This window comes from Neomonachus schauinslandi, chromosome 3 (assembly GCF_002201575.2).
Source record: "Neomonachus schauinslandi chromosome 3, ASM220157v2, whole genome shotgun sequence".
In the NCBI taxonomy this organism is placed as follows: domain Eukaryota; kingdom Metazoa; phylum Chordata; class Mammalia; order Carnivora; family Phocidae; genus Neomonachus; species Neomonachus schauinslandi.
This window is the reverse complement of record NC_058405.1, coordinates 9,433,281-9,450,710: the sequence shown is the minus strand read 5'-3', so window position 1 is coordinate 9,450,710 and position 17,430 is coordinate 9,433,281. Positions and strand designations below refer to the sequence as shown.

Below are 17,430 nucleotides of genomic sequence, written 5' to 3'. Positions count from 1 at the left end.
TCCTACCAATAGAATGTAAGCTCTAAGATAGCAGAGACCTTATCTATATGTTTTTCATCATTGTAAGCCCAGTGCTTGGCATAAACTACGTACATAGTAAATGTCCTAAATGATACATAGTAACAGCAGAGGTAGTAACAGCATCTAACACTGGCTACTTACTGCACACAAAGTACTGTTCTAAATACTTCATACATGTTAACCCATTTATTTCACACACAAATACATACACCCATGAAACTACACAGTAGAAAAGCTAGTCATTGTCATCACCCCCATTTGAGAGATGTGAAAACTAAAAAACAGAGATGTTAAGAAACTACCCAAAGTCACACAGCTATTGAAGCGTAGAGCCAGAATTTGAATTACATCACACAGACAGAGAACCCTACTCTCTCAACCATTGTACTATATGCATATCATTTTAAAAACAAAGTGGCAAATTCATCAAAAAGTTTCTTATATCCTAGTTTTAAATCTATTTTGATTTAACTAAAATATGTATCTGACAAGTTCAAAGAAGAACATTTTTAAAAAATAAAGCAGATTAGGTTATCGCTGTTGAAATCATGTCTTAGGACCTGCCATGAGACAAACAAAAAACAGTGACATAAGAGCTAAATCCAATGTCTGTCCTTACAAAAAAAAGCAGACTTTCTTTCCCCAAAAGAAAGCTAAGGGAATACAAGGGACTTCGCTGCGCTGCACTCTTTTGACAAAAAAGGAGCAACCTGGACATATGGTGTGGCTCAAACCCGTGCTGAGTAACTTTTGGACAGGGACACTAAAAACTATACCTAACCTGGTTAATAATAGCAAACCACTGATCCGTCAACTAATGGTGTTTATAGGAAATAGAATTCACAAGAAAAAGAAATACCAGCATGAGACAATTAATCCACAACATGCAATTTCCTTCTCTGTGCATCACCTTCACGAAGAGGAAATCTGAAGATTCGCCACCTGTTCAGATGTGCCTTTTGTAAGATTTAGAATGGCCTCCTGCCAAAATGACTAAAGGCATTCATTTATACCACATAATTAAAATAAACATTGTGTTTGCCGAAAGGTAAATTTTGTGATCTAAAGAAGAATGAAGTAAAAAATAGTAACATTCTCAATTCTTAATCTCCTAATTTTAGTAACAGATATTTTATGTGTACTCATTGAGAACACCTGAAATTTGATGTACAAAAAGTAGTGACTTTTATTTTTTTTTAAGATTTTATTTTTTATTTATTTGACACAGAGAGAGACATCAAGAGAGGGAACACAAGCAGGGGGAGTGGGAGAAGCAGGCTTCCTGCTGAGCAGGGAGCCCGACGTGGGGCTCGATCCCAGGACCCTGGGATCATGAGCTGAGCCGAAGGCACACGCTTAACCGACTGAGCCACCCAGGCACCCCAAAGTAGTGACTTTTAATGCATTTGTTATGACCAAGCTGTATTCCCAATTCACAGTAAATACTTTGCTCAGCTAAAAACCTTCAGCTTTCCTTTCTTTTTGTACGGGTCCAATTTGAATGCCTCTTTCAACTAAGTGTTTCTTTCTTTGCTCTTTTTCCTCCCTCTTTGGTCCTCTCATTTATTCCTGATAACTGCCCCCTCCGCATAAACCTGAATCCAGTCAATGTGAAGTGGGTAATGCGAGTTGGATCCAAATCCAGTTACCACCACTTCTAATCACATAACCATGAGCAAATTACCCAATTTCTCAGGCTTCATTTTCTCATATGAACAATAGTGAAAATTATGCTTACTTCATGGGGTTTTGTTAAGAATGGCACATACTGTATAAACAGCATCTGGCATGTAGTGAATGCTCAGTACTGTATCTGTCCTTGTTGTCATTGGCCATACCCGTCTACATGGTGGGCATCCCACTTTATACCGCAATCCCCATTATCATACCTTCTCCCCCAACCATTCTTTTTGGGTCCTTAATACAACAACACCTCCAAAAGTATAATTGTTTTAACACAGTGAATCTCATCTTGGAGTACCTGTACCTCTGGGAGTCAGAAACATTTGTTTTAATTTGAAAGAAAAACTACATATATTTGTGAAAGCTTGCACAAGCCAACTAAAACCTCAAGTTCCTTTCTAGTAAGTCTGTGGAACTTTTATCAGTTGGACTATTATTTCCACACCCCCCAAATACACACACACCAACTATAATATTCACTGGAATTCATTTACTCTATCTAGTACAATGCAGGTGATCGATAAGTAAAAAGAATAAAATGCCAATTTTCTAATGCTGCTCAGAAGTCCTGATTAACCCCTGTATCTAATACATTATTTTAAAGAATGCAATTTGTTTAGAGGCTAAAAACCCATCCATAGATCCAAACACACACACACACACACACATACACACACGCACACACACTAACAGGAGCACTTAGTGGAGGAAATGTTGAAAACCACTGACTTAACCCGTGTCCTGGTTATATCTGTTTGGCACATTATATCTTTAATTCTCAGCTACAGAGTCTGTACACTCTGTGCCCTATGTGGAGTTTTTTGTTTTGTTTTTACTCACCATTATTTAATAAATTATTTAGATAATGGTGATAATAGCATTATTCAACTTATAAATAACTGAATGCAATAATTTTATTTAATGAATAATTTTATTGTAATAAATTATTATAAAATCCACAATAATTAAATATATATTGATTTTATAGAAACACATCAAGATTATATGTCACTTGTAAAAGGATCTTAACATATGTTTGAAGCATTTTCTCTAGAGTGATTTTGGTCATGTCCTTCTATCTGTATCAAATGACAAAGATTAACTATTTCTCTTCATGAGTAAAACTTTCTGTAACATCCTGCAGAAGGCACTCATCTGCCTCTTGAGACATCTTTTGTCACTCTAAAATCACAAATGGTTCATCCCTGGTCTTTTGTATAAATTAAAAGATATGCAAAAATATACAGTTTCACTGATTTAAGTCATGATGTCTGGACTAGAAGCATTCTTTATATTATAATCTCTGAAAAAAATTGCATTTAAAACTGGAAAATCTTCTCTCCCAATCCTTAAATTAAAAAACAGCTTTTGAAACATTTGAAAAGTAAAGAAGGTAAAAATGAATTTGAGAGTAATGAGCTAAACATTCAAACATGGAGTCATCCATTGAGAAACACCTTGTCAATAATCCCAATGGCTTATGGTGGTCCCTGCAAAGAACATCAGATATAGAATCTGCGTCTCAGACTTTTGTGATTGATGAACTCCTAGATTTTAGAACAGAGATGGTACTTTTAAAGTGCTGTCCTATGATGTGAGTCCAAATTCTGGATCCTCAAAGGAGATTTACCTTCCCAGTGTTCACCTCTGCTTAGCCTGAGAAACTACTCTGCCTCCATTTTAACTCCCTCTACAATCTTCTTAAGACTAGTAAAAAGGAAGGATTATTTTAAACGATTGTTTGCATATTGTTTCAAGTGTTCTAAATTCACTTTGCAAAGTGAATTGAACAGATATGATCCCAGGCATGTACCATTTGCATGTTAACCCAGAGGATAATGATGATAATGACTGGGACAGGCATGGTAACGATGAAGAAAGACACCACTGAATGGTCATGAATAAAAACAACACATTCCCAAATTGGATTTAAGAGCAATAAACAGTAAAAACAAACAAGCAAGCAAGCAAACAAAAACCTTGCATCATACCCACTTCTTGAGCTCCCATCTTACTACTATGAAAGATGGAAGCAGAATATACTATTATTAAGAAGCACTGTGGGATATGAAACAACTATGAACTTCCAAGTCAAACTCAGGATGGCTTTCGGCAAATTATTCAAATGAGAGTTTTTTCGTTACCATCGTGGAGACTCCAGGTTGTCTTGAGGATTGCACAGGATGATATAAGAGAACACCACTGCAGAGTGAGGTCTCAATAATTGTGTTTTTACCTTAACTACTAAGTTATACTAACTAGGGTTTTCTGGGAATTTCTGGCTGCCTACCTTGGAAATGGATACATACATATAATTATTAGGTACTGTTTAATTCTAGCCACTACCCTGAAGAGTATTTGAGTTACTATATAACATGGCTTTTGTTTTTTATTTTTTCAGTATAGAAGTTCCTGTGTCTTATTTAAATAAAGTTATTAGTAAAACAAAAAATATGTATGTTATAAATTTGTAAAATTATAAATTTGTAAATTATATCATATTAAACAATACGTAATATACTTATAACAGCATATATATATATACACATATATATGTATATATATATATAAAATTAGTTCATGATCACTAAATCAAAAACACTTCAGCAAAGATCTCAGAATCTTCTCTAAACTACTGACATATTTAGACTATGGAACCTTTCTTACAGTTTATTGTATTAACTACAGGCCATCAAACAAAAATTCTGCAGCTCTGAAAAGACTGTTCACTGTCAGTTCAAAAAATTCTTTATCCTTTTAAGAGTTTTGAAGCTTTTGGTGTGTTATTCAAGTTGCCTGAAAAACCCATAACTGTCATGGCATACAATAGTCTTCTTTTTGAAACACTGAATTTTTTTGGAGAATTTTTTATTTAAGCAATATCTTATATAAGCAACTAGAAACACATGAATGATGTGTTTAGTTACTAACATAATATTTTTAAAGTTGACAGTAAATGATGCAAAAAATCAGAGGTTGCAAGGTCTTAGTGTTGCCATTAATAACAGAAGAATGTGACTTTGACTAATTTGGGTGTGTGTCTATGGGTATCTGTGCTGATAATCACCCTTATAAAACTAATGGAGACCAAGATGTATAGACTGTGAAGTCAAGGATGCTTGCTAAAGGTGTATCAGAGATGATGTAAGGATTAAGGCTTTGTCTGTTGGTTTTTTTTGTTTGTTTGTTTCTAATTTCATTATTTTATCTGTAGATTAATTTTATCAACTGCCACATTAGCAGAATATGGCCAATTTTACCAACCTTATTTTTAAACAGATGCTAGACAACAGAGAGATTGTGGTTGATGAAATTCTATTTTAGAATGCCCGTCAAGAAAATCTATTTTAGAAGTCATTATTGGCTTTATATTCCTATTTTAAACAACCGCAATGTCACTTTGCCTTAAATTTATACATCCTTGTTTTAATTCTAAAGTTGTGTTTAAGCTGAAAGTTATCCAAAACTTGGAAAAGCCACCACTCATTATCAGAAAGGAAAGACTGTCCCATATCTACTTCCTGTCTCAAACTCCTCTCCCTCCCCTGAGGAGTGTGCAGCTCACTGATGCCTTCCGTCACATGTGGGAGCAGCATCTGATCCCATGCCATGCCTATGGGGGTCACTTAGAAGATCCCTCCTAAGCTTAACTCACCAGTCCAGCTTGTGCCTGCAGACTCGCTCTTCCATTTCCCAGGGTGGGTGGGAAGGGCTCCAGGCAGGATTAGGAAGCCAGCCCCAGGCTCTGCTCTCTTGCCCTTTATTATCCTGCTGGAAAGCATCCCACACCAGGAGAATCCCAGGAGAGGGAAGACCTTCCACAACCTCAAACACTTACTGAATCTCACCAAGGGGAAAAAGGAACAAAGTTGAATGCTGAGTACCTTTTTCACAAATTTTACAGCTATTCAAACTCTTCTCTGATGCGAGTTCTCACCAGCTAAAGAGAACCCACAGAGGTGGTCCTGCCCTCAGTGACTTCTTAGCCTGCTTATGTAACTGATCTCATTTAAGGCATGTATTTTTAAAATTTACATCCTTACTATCCCTGTCCAGGTCATTATTATCTGAGTTAGACTGGAAATGATACACGGCTGGATCACATCTCTTCAGTTCACTTCGCAAAATGATTGGCCCAGAAGCAAATGTGACCGTTAGAATAAATGATTCTCACAGGCTGACAGGGGTCTTTGAAGTGCCCCTGTAAGAACTGCAGAAAGATGGGGGCCCACCCACCCATCCCTTAGCTTAAGTGTCTCTGCCATCAGACTCCATAAATGAATTCTAATGAAATAGCACAAATGCAGCTTAAGTCCTTCAGGCGATCCCACTAACATCTGCAGCCCAAGAAAAGAGGCTTCCTGGTCACAGGCTAAGATTTCTGAAGGGTCCCTTTCTTCACAGAAGAAGAAACAGAGGCCCAGGAGGTATAAAATGGTTTGTGTAGAATTGCAAAGCTAATTGGCGGCCATCTCCTGAGGCTCAAGGGTCTGCCCTTCAGAGAATAAGCAGTGGACAAGTTAAAAATTCTGGAAAGGTAGCTTCTAAGATAAGAGTGAACAAAACAACAGTATACATTGACATCACCTCCTAGCCATTCCTAAAGTTACTTTTTTATGAGCTAAAGCATTTAATTAGCACTCTGGGTAGTTAACAGTGGCTGGGAATAGGTTCAAAATGCATCTTTCCGTCAGAAAACAAAATCAAGATACTCTAAAATGCAGAATTTTCAACCCCCCAGAGGCAAGCTTCACTCTACATATACTTTGTGTGCAAAAAGAATATATTTCATTAAACTCCAGGGTATGTGTTACTCTTCAAAGCTCCTCTCAGCATCTATCATAATGTGCATTTGTTAATTTTCAAGATAAATGATTGAAAGCAAACAGCAATCTCGAGGGCGGGAATCACACTCCACCAAATACAGAAGGTCTGGCACCATGTGCTCTGGGATGTAAGGATGAAGTGCACCGTGAGCCCACCTGTAAACACAGAGTGGGTCTGAAGCCCTCCTGCAGTGGCTTGCACAGTGTCTAGGGAAGGAAGATGGGGTGACAACCTATATTATGTATTTTGTGACTCATACACCAACTAGGCTTATTTTTTAATTTATTTCAATGGTTTTTCATGACTATAAAAATATTGAGAACTTACGGAAGAAAAAAATAAATTACCTGTAACTGCTTTATTGAGAAATGACTATTTTTTAAGATTTATCTATTTATTTAAGAGAGAGAGCAGGGGGAGGGGCAGAGGGAGAGGGAGACAAGCCTACTCCTTGTGAGCGCAGAGCCGGACCCCAGGACCTTGAGATCGTGACCTGAGCCGAAATCAAGAGTCGAACACTTAACCCACTGAGCCACCCAGGCGCCCCGAGAAATGACTATTGTTAACTTATAGCTGTATTTCCTTCCAGTTCTTTATATGGGTATGTATGGACAGACAGATAAATAGAAAGATAAGATTTATTAAGGTTTACACAATGTTTTAATCCTGTTCCACACAATGCGTTTATTTTACTAGCTACTATCACATACAAGCTTATGTGTTTAACTATTTCTTTATTGTTAGGTTTCGGGTTATTTCCACCTTTTGGCTATTAAAATAACACTAAATTAGCAATATTTTAACAAAATTTACATGTAACTTTATTTAATCAGTTTGGTTGCCAGCATTCTTCTTAATATTCCAACTGGGAGTTATGTATATAGTGTCTTTATTACTATTGTCTATTGTCCCTCACGAACTCACAATACTAATGAACTTATTGATCCCTTACTTACATACATACCAAACACTGTTCTAAGCACTTTCCACACATTTGCACATTTTAATCTTCACAACAACTTTATGAAATAGGACTCTTCTTATCTTTTATCGTCTTTGAAGAGAAGAGGAGACTAAGCCACAGAAAGAACCGTCTGTAACTTCCCTAAGGTCACAGTTAACATGGGACGATCAGGCATTCGAACCCGCAAGTGTGGGTGCCAGGCCCTGCTCTGAATCATGAAAGTATACCATCTCTCTAAAGAACAGGATCACGTGTTTATTAAGCATGCTATTTTAATACATTTCCCATTTTGAAGAGTACCATGTAAGAGTATTTTGAAGAGTACCATGGAATATTCATGTATTTGGATAACACCTAGTTTTTGAAGAAAAAAAACGCATAGAAAGGAAAATAGTCCAGTGACTTGACTCGTTCATTGAAACAGTTTTATTCTCCCTACAACTAACATTTACTCTTCCTCTTGCAGAATCACAATCCACAGTCTCTCATATTTCTTTGAAAGAAAGAAGAGGAATGTGAAGTTTTAAGCTCAAGAAGCGAATAACAGAGCGTTGTGATTTCCGTATTTGGGACTATCCTGGCAAGTTGGAGCTGAGGTGAATTCTAACTTGACCCTTTTCTGGATGCAACCATAGAAGAGATCCTTATCTCTCTAGGTGCCACGTTTCTAGTGCTCGCTTCGGCAGCACATATACTAAAATAGGTGCCACGTTTCTAATCTGAAAATAGGGACGTTAACCTCTCCCTTGACACAACCAAGGGGATGAAATCAAATACCACAAATAAAGCAGCTGGTACAGTGACTAATGTATACTAAGTGATTTTTTTCTCTCTTCTGCCTTGTTCTCCCCAACAAAGCAAATAAAAAATAAAAAACCCTTCTCAGAGACAATGCAGTTTAACATCTAAGCTTTTATAATATAACTACGAAGGTCTTGTTCAGAAGAACATGCCTTGGGAACTCCACTTGAAATGTACCTAGGCTCCCCTGGAAAGCATTCAAGCATCCCTGCTCCCACTGAATACACAGGATGCCTTCAGAGTCTGCTCCCAAATGTTACACTTCTTGCAGAGTTTACATCTTACTGGAAACAGATGGACTTGGGGATGTGATACTCAGAGACCAGGCCTAAAACTGTACTCTGTGGATGATTTAATATATCAGGGAGGAAGCTCTCTACATGGTAAACACCAGTTACAAGCGTCATTTGAGTATATTGGGGCTGCAGCTCTGTACGTATTAAATAATTATTATTATTTCCTTTATTCAATCTGTTCAAATAAGTCCCTACTTAGACCACATGCTGCAGGAAAAATAGGCAATTATTTCAGCAGTCTCCAGACATGTCAACCACTGAAGAATAAATAACATATTTATCTTTATAAAATAATGTAGCCAGTTGAAAAAAAAATGTCATTTTAACAGCCAGCACCAGAGTTCCCCTAAGGGAGATAACCGTCTTGGTTTAAGAAAATCTCTGGGTAGACTGCTGTAAGCAGGGAAGTGTGACCCGAGAGAATGCTTTACGTGAAGACAGCAAAACCAAGTGATAGTTTGACTGCTCCATGGGATGCTAACAGAATCTGGAGGGTGAAGGAGGCATCTAGAGAGGAGGATGGGCAAGTCGTCAGTGAGAGTGGAGGGGACAGTGGACAGCAAGATAACAGACAGGTTTGATCGTGCAGAAAAAGAGATCAGTAAAAAAAATTTCAAGTGGCAGGGAAGTCAGGGCACTGAGTTATTAACAAAGCCAGAGTTTGGGTCTGCGACGTAAAACTACCTTCACCTCTGCAAGCCATCATACGCACCAATATCTTGTTTGAATGGTGGTTTTGGTTTCACTTCTGAGCATGCATGGAACAGAAAAGTATGAAGGGCTCCAGCAGCTGAGATAAAAATCAGATCTAGAGCCCAGCAAAAATATGAAAACACATCTAGGGGGAATATGAGAACATGAGCCCCTGGGAAATAAGAGGAATTGGGGAGAGGGTGTTGTTTTTACAGAGTATGGAGTTGGGAATTTAAGTCAGATTTATGTAAACTTCAAAGGGACCCAACAGGAAGGTTACACGAATGAACAGAAGCAATCTCCAGTTGACAAGCATTAAAGGAATAGGACAAAGAGGCACTTTCCAAGGTGCTTGGGGAACTGAATTTGGATCTCATCTATTTCTGCTGTGGCCTTCTATTTTTTTCCAGATGCTTGAGGCTTCACGAGTATTATTTATTATAAAATAATTTTAAATGCATTCTAAATGAAATTAAGTCATTGTTTTGATGAAAAGTAAAACATTCCTTTTATTGGCTATAAACAGAGTAGGGTCAAAACTGAATTTCCTGGGTGCAGGCTCTGAGTGTCTCGGAAGGTAGTAAGTACGCCCAGTGGTGCTGCCACTGTCCCTTGAACATTTCCATGGATTTAAAAATGTCCAGTGAAGGGTGGCCCCCTCCCTAAAAACCCCACTCAACAGCCCAGTGAAGTAAGCATGTGTCACACGTATGTTATAGCATGTTCTGGCCTCACCTCATCTCTCTCTCCACAGTCATCCATTCTTCAGAGCAAAGCAACCAAATCCCTACTCCCACCATTCCTCTGCCCTGACCTACTACTTCAGCATGCTCACCAACAACCTCCTAATTATGCAAATTTACAATCTGTCCTTTGTCCCAATCCCTTTCTTTCATCCCTCAGTGCCAGAACATTGACCAAAGCCTTGTCATTAGACTATTCACCCCACCTTAGAATCCTTGACTGTTTTTCCTGCGCATTCCATTATTACTCCGATCCTAACTTCTCAGTCATTATGAGGTTCTTCTTTTTCCACAAGTGCCTGAAATTCTTTGTTTCCAGATCCTATCCTTCATTTTGTTTGCTTATCCCCCCTGCTTGCCATGCTTCACCTGTCACTGAGATACCTCTCCAGATATCTTGTCTCTCCCAGCTTCTAACTCTACTTCCAATCTCTACTTTCCAAAAGCATGCTGCACATGTCCCCCTAGGTATCTCACCAGATAACTCAGGATCTCCATGTCCCAACCAGTGGAGACAAGGGATGCTCTGCCAGGATTTAGCTTTCCTCCACCAGCACCTCTCACAGCTATACTAAGGAAACAAAATCAGATATTGGCACTGCAAACATGGTATCTTCTAGCCATATAATAATGGATAAACTCCACCCACATATAAATTCAGAAGATGCCAGAGATTCCAATCTTGCTCCTCCTCCTGTCCCTATGTCATTATAAATCATCACATAAGCAACCACCTGAGCCACATCTTTTTTTCAGTTTTTATTTATATTCCACTTAGATAACATACAGTGTTATATTAGTTTCAGGTGTACAATACAGTGATTCAACACTTCAACACCCAGTGATCATTACAACAAGTGCCCTCCTTAATCCCCATCACCTACTTAACCCATCCTCCCTCCCACCTCCCCTCTGATAACCAGCAGTTTGTTCTTTATGGTTTAAAAGTCTGTTTCTTAGTTTGTCTTTTCTCTTTTTTTTTTCTGTTTGGTCATTTGTTTTGTTTCTTAAATTCCACATATGGGTGAAATCATATGGTATTTGTCCTTCTCTGACTTATTTCACCTAGCATAATATTCTCTAGCTCCACCCACTTCATTGCAAATGATAAGATTTCACTCTTCTTTATGGCTGAATAATATTGCATTGTGTATATAAAACACATCTTCTTTATTCATTCATCAGTGGATGGACACTTGGGCTGCTTCCATAGTTTGGCTATTGTAGATAATGCTGCTATAAACATTGGGGCATGTAACCCTTTGAATTAGTATTTTTGTATTTTGGGGGTAAATACCTGGTAGTGCAATTGTTGATCATAGGGCCACCTCTTATTTGGAAATTATTTCATCTATCTTAACATCATAATTAGCTGAGCAACTGTAACAATAATTGATTTCCCTTTCCTTCTAGAGAAATGTATCTGTATCTCCACAACACTTGACGCTCCCTAACAATATGTTAAATAGAATGGCTCTGTAGACCAAAATTTCCTCGTCCCCACATCTACCTTCAGTGTACCACCCTCAACATTTATCTTAAGTTCAGTCACTAAGAGCTTCCCAAAGTTGTGTCTCCTACAGTTGCAGTTCTCAAAATGCATTCCACGTATGTAAGTCCATAGGGTGCCCCATTTTAAAAATGACCTTCATAATAAAAAAAATTAGAAATGCTGCATACCTTCCCTTCGAAATTTACTCCAAAAACTCATACAACACGAGCTCTGAAAAGTCCTGCAATTAAAAATAAAAACTTTCTACTTTTTTATGTAAATGCTTGCCAAATAGTCTTAACCACAGACCCCTTTTCTTAAGTCATACTTATTAATATCTGAGAAGGTTAAGATACAATTTGTCAATGTAAAAATATGTAGTGGCTTCAACAAGGCAGAAGTCGATCTCTTTCTCCAAGGAAGGCAAGCAATCTAAAACTGACATGGTGGTTCCAAGGCATGAGGGACCAAGCTCCTTTTATCTTGTTGCTCTGTAGTCCTCAGAAGACAACATTCCATATCCTGACTGTTCCAACTCCTGCCATCACTTTCACTCTCCATCCCATGGAAAAAAGAGAAGTGGACATACTATTCCTTCTATTTTCAGCAAATGCCTTGGAAATTGTTCACCCCATTTTCACTCATGTCTCATTGGGTGTGGCTTCATCACATGACTGCCAACTAGCTCCAAGGGAGGCTAAGAAATAGTCTTTAGGGACATGGTCATGTACTTAGCTAAAATATTTACTGCTATAAAAGAAGAGGAGAATAGAGAGAGGAGAACTAGTAATTTCTGCTACAATATCTATAGAAACCATTTGGGGGTATGTTGGCTTAAAGACCTGATGAACATGAATGAGATTATGGAGGACATACATTAAGCAAACTATAAAGAAGTGCTTTACTAGCATTATCCAAAAGTTCACAGTGAAAAACAGTGATTTGCCATAAGTTTTATTTTTCCATATCCTTCAGATTTAGTGCAGATTCCGACCATTCTTGGAAAATATAAGTATTTTCAAAGATTTACATTGACATATTTTCTGTGAACTCATTATCCACCTTAATCATTCTACGTTGAAAAGATGCTATCAAAATTACTTTTCTCTCATGTGTATGTTCATAAGGGAGACATTAAGTGATATTAAGTAATTTATTTCCTTTTCTAATCCTAAATTCAAGGATGCCACTCACAGGCAATGCAACCTTGGGTGGGCCAGTTAACCTTTCCATGTCTCAATTTTTCCATTGTAAATGAAGATATGATATGCACAGTGCAGTATTATTGTGGCGTTTAAATGGAATAATGCATATAAAGTACCAGAAGGCAGTAGGTAGTCAATAATTGCTGACACTTTCTTTCACAAGCTAAAAGCGAGTATCACTGGATTATCTTTAATATGACAAAAACAACGGTGAAGAGTCGAGGGATGTTGTAGAAACAGTAGAAACACCAGGGTCGATTTGTGCTTTTTCCTTTCCCACTGAGAGAGCAGGACTCTAACATAAGCTGAGTCCGGCATGGTCTCAAACTCTAGGAAACAGCTCTTGCACACACACAAGTGTATTTCAGGTAGCCCACTTAAGGGTCTCCAAATCTTAACTGTTTTACAAAGAACAATCATAAAACTTCCTAAGACTGTCTTGATCTACTCATCACCTCCATGAAGTGTACAGGAGGTAAGTCCTCAATAAAATTTGTTGACTAAGGGAATGATTGAGTGTTTCTGGATAAATGAAAAACCTAATGAGGATAAATATGGCAAAGTCCTAAGAAAAAACTCATTAGCAAATTATACTTTGCCTAAAGTTTAACCTTAGCATAATACAAACACCAGGAAATAAACAGTACAACTACCCCTCGCTACAATTCCTCATTTTAAAAAAAGGAATTAGGCTAGATGCTCTGTAAGATATGTTTCTGCTCTAGAGTTTTCAGAAGTGAACTTGCTATGCTAATTTCAATGTGAATTTTTAAAATTAAATACCACTATGAATTTATTACAAGTAACCAGGACCCCACTTGAGGGTATGTGTCAGCTATAAAATAATAGAAACATAAAATTAAAGTATTTCAATGGAGATTTCAAAACCAAATGCTTGTTCATTTTTTTTATTTTTCTATTCATGGTTTTAATGCAAACAATCCTACTTAAAAATTTTAAATGATATTTCTTACTAACTGATGAGTACAGAAGACTCTAAATAATTAATATAATCATTGTTTATTGCAAACAATGTTTATAGATCTTTAGTGCTCTCGCTCTGTGTGTGTGTATGTGCGTGTGTGTTTGTCTCACCACTTTGAGCTGTATTTGTTACATATTTTGCAAAAAGGCCAAGAAAAGTCATGAAAGGCATAAAAGAAGAAATCTTGGAGGACCATTAATTGAACACGTATATTCATTTAGAAATTATAGCTACAAACTTGTACCCTCCTGATGTCAGAGAAAATTTTTCATAGAGTAAAGGATTATATTCATAAGCCCCTAAGAGTCCCCTTGGTGACTTGATGAATGTTCTTGGTACCCAGATTAGAACAATTCTTTTGATTATGAATGTTGCTTCAAGGGCTATTTCACTACTTCATTAAGAAGAATTTCCAGATTGTACATGTGTGTACTATATGAAATATATTCATGGAAGCTGTTTTCCTGGAGATGATAAAAAGTCTAGAGAAGTATCTTGGAATGATTTACATACATGCATTTCCAGAATCAGGGTGAGCTAATGATTGCTGGGTTAAATGCTCATTAGTACTTTTTATCAGATCAACAATAAATTTGGTTTCTGAACAATTTGGAAAGTTACATTAAGAATTAATATCACACAATCTTTGCCCAGAATTTTTCTCTATTTTGTTATTCAACTCTGTTTTGTTATTCTGCAGCAGCAGAAGGAAAAAAAAAAATACAAAACAACTATGTCTCTGAAGCATGGGTTAGGGATTCTTAGAACATTCTCTGACTAAGGGCAAAATTGGTGTCACTGTTTAGGGCAGGTTCCAACTTTATAGATGGAGTTTAGTAATCCCACCTGTGGGTGTTTAATCTAAGGGACCAAGGATCATAGACAGTCACTGACTATTCTAACCAAATGTGTCTACATCCTCTCTCCTGAATGCATTATGAGCATTTCCTTCCCAACACCACCTCTGCTTATTCCATTCTCCCCACCACTGCTCCCCTGTACCCCTTGAAATAAATTCCCTGCTCCTCAAAGTGTCCCCATCACACAGAAACTGATCAAGTTGCTCCTCTTCCACAAAATCCCTCTTTTCCTTTTAAAGGCTAAAATAGGCACAATATTTATTATCTGCATATTGCACAGAGTCATATATTTCATTGAAATGTTTTGTTTTTTTGCATGAGCATCTCGCCTGGCAATTTTCTGTGGTCAAAAACCATGTAGGATTACTTCCCTCTATCACTCATAATACTCATTATTGTGGATCGCTTGTACAAAATGCCTAATGGATATTTGTTAAATGAATGTATCAACGAAAGCCATAATTTATGTGTTACCCTACTTTTTAAACCATCAACCCATTCATTTGTGGTCCACAAAAAGTACTCAATAAATCTTTATTGATTAATTACTTCACTGTTGAGTCAGAAATTGTGGTATTAACAACAAAATATTATGATTATAACCTAGTATTTGTTATTTTAAATGGATAATCTTTAATAATATAAAGTGCCTAAAGCACTTTGTGTAATTCCACAGAAGCCATGCTATGAACACTACCCTTGGGATTCATTTCTAAAGAAGACAAATATCTTCTTCCTTCACACCTGGTGAGGACATAAGGCATATGTTTTGTTCCTAGTCAGTCTTCCCTATCTCTAACACATAGCAGACAACAGTTCATAAATTTGAGTTTGAATAGTGATAGCAATTAGGAAGAAGGCTTGTAATTCAAGGCTACCAAGTCCCTTGCATAAATATATTCTGGGTTTGGTCTGACCTTTCTGAAAACATTGCATATGTATGCTACATGCTTGCATGTGTTCTGTCTGGCATTACACTGAGCATGTGAAGTTAAATGTCACTGGGCCTAGATCTCCAAGCCACCTTAATTTATGACATTATTTGGGATATAATCACAGTGAACAAATCTGTTCCATAGGAACTGTTTAAAAGACATGTACATTGTTTGGTAATTATTTGTGAAAACATCTCTATTGATGCCATGTCCTTTTTTTTCTTCTCTTCCCCAAATATTTTTTACTTGTATTTATTTAAATTTCAGACCAGAACTGTAGGGCAGATCACATAACAATTTATATCTCTATAATGAGAAAATATCTTAGTCTAATGTCTAATCAAATGTTTAATACTGAATGTTTAATTTTTAAAATTAATTTAAAAATTAATTTTAAAAATTAACACTTTTGCTTTTAATATAAATGGACAAGATGACACAAAAAGACACCAAATAGAATTTTAAAGCTGAGAGACTGATAAAATTATTGTTACTATGCATAGAATTAATTTAGTCCTTTCACTTCCCCATTAAACCACTCGCCCCCTACAAAATTTTATCTTTGGGAGAATAATCCTTTGGTTGCTGGAGTTCCACTTTTCTCCCTCTATCTTGCCACTACTTGAGCATGCTAGAAATTCTCTTTAATCATCTTCTTTTAAGATTTTATTTATTTATTTGACAGAGAGAGAAGGAGAGAGAGAGAGAAAGCGCAAGCAGGGAGGGGGGCAGAGGGAGAGGCAGACTCCCTGCTGAGCAGGGAGCTTGATGTGGGACTCGATCCCAGGACCCTGAGATCATGACCTGAGTGGATGGCAGACGCATAACTGACTGTGCCATCCAGGCGCCCCTCTTTAATCATCTTCTATACCAAGCATCAGGCACAGTGTCTGACGCACTGTAGACACTCAATAATTGTTTGATCAGTGAATAAATGAGAATCTTTTGAAGTTACACAAATGAACTAAAATCTTTTGAGGATGGGTGATAAAAAAACGTTTGCATCAAAGGATAAAGTAGCCTTTCAAGTTGAATCTCTCTACGAATCTAAAAATTCAAAGGCTTTTCTATGTTACCCCGGCATTTTATTTTATATCCACACCACTTTGAAACAATAATTTTATTTTATCTAGCTTTTTAATTTCCTTCAATCACGATCAGGAAAGACTGAGAAAGTGGTCTGTGTTCATGTAAGCCTGCGAACTATAGCTGGTTGCAAACTCGTGCAATAATTTGCCATAATTAGGACAGTCTTATCCTCACATATCCTCATATTCTCAACAGTTAAGAGGAAAACTGATTCAAAGTTCAAAGCTGAATTCAAACTGATTCAACTTTGTAAGAATTCTAAATGCAGACCAAGATACCTACTTTCTTGGGTTTTTTTTGTTTTTTTTTTTTTACTATTCTATAATAACATTTAGAAGATCAAAACAAAAGTACTTCAAATCCCTCAGAAGAAAAGTATTATTCTCATAAATTTTAAATAGTCACCTCATAGCACAGTAATAAGCATTTTGTGCTTATTTATGGAGTAAAATATATTTCTATCATTTCATATATCTGAACAGGTGGTGTCTTTTCTCATTTTTAAAAGTGTGTACCTCCCAGCATTTTCCTCTCTACTCTGAATCTGTCGGTTTTCTTTTCCTACTGTAGTGCCAGTAAGTGCCAAGGACACCCACATGGCTCGGTACTAAAACTGCCACAGCCCTTCCCCTGACAGTCCAGCCTCTGGATGCAGGAGTCCCCAACCCCTGAAGTTCAGAGGAACAGCTCATCTTTGGCTCTCCGGTCAAACTTGTTCTGGTGCCAACTACCAATTTTTCCATTAAATTCTAGTGCTGTGCCTGAATCCAGCCTCAATGTGGCATCATGCTTCTCTGCATATGCAAGTCTTGGCTGTAGTCTTGAACTCATGTCTG

General features: G+C 37.2%; 1 protein-coding gene across 2 annotated transcripts in view; it reads right to left on the bottom strand.

Annotated features, from left to right (window-relative positions):
* FGF14 (fibroblast growth factor 14) overlaps nt 1-17,430 on the bottom strand; it is a 596,870-nt gene that overhangs the window by 468,562 nt on the left and 110,878 nt on the right. The gene's annotated exons all lie outside the window — the stretch shown is intronic.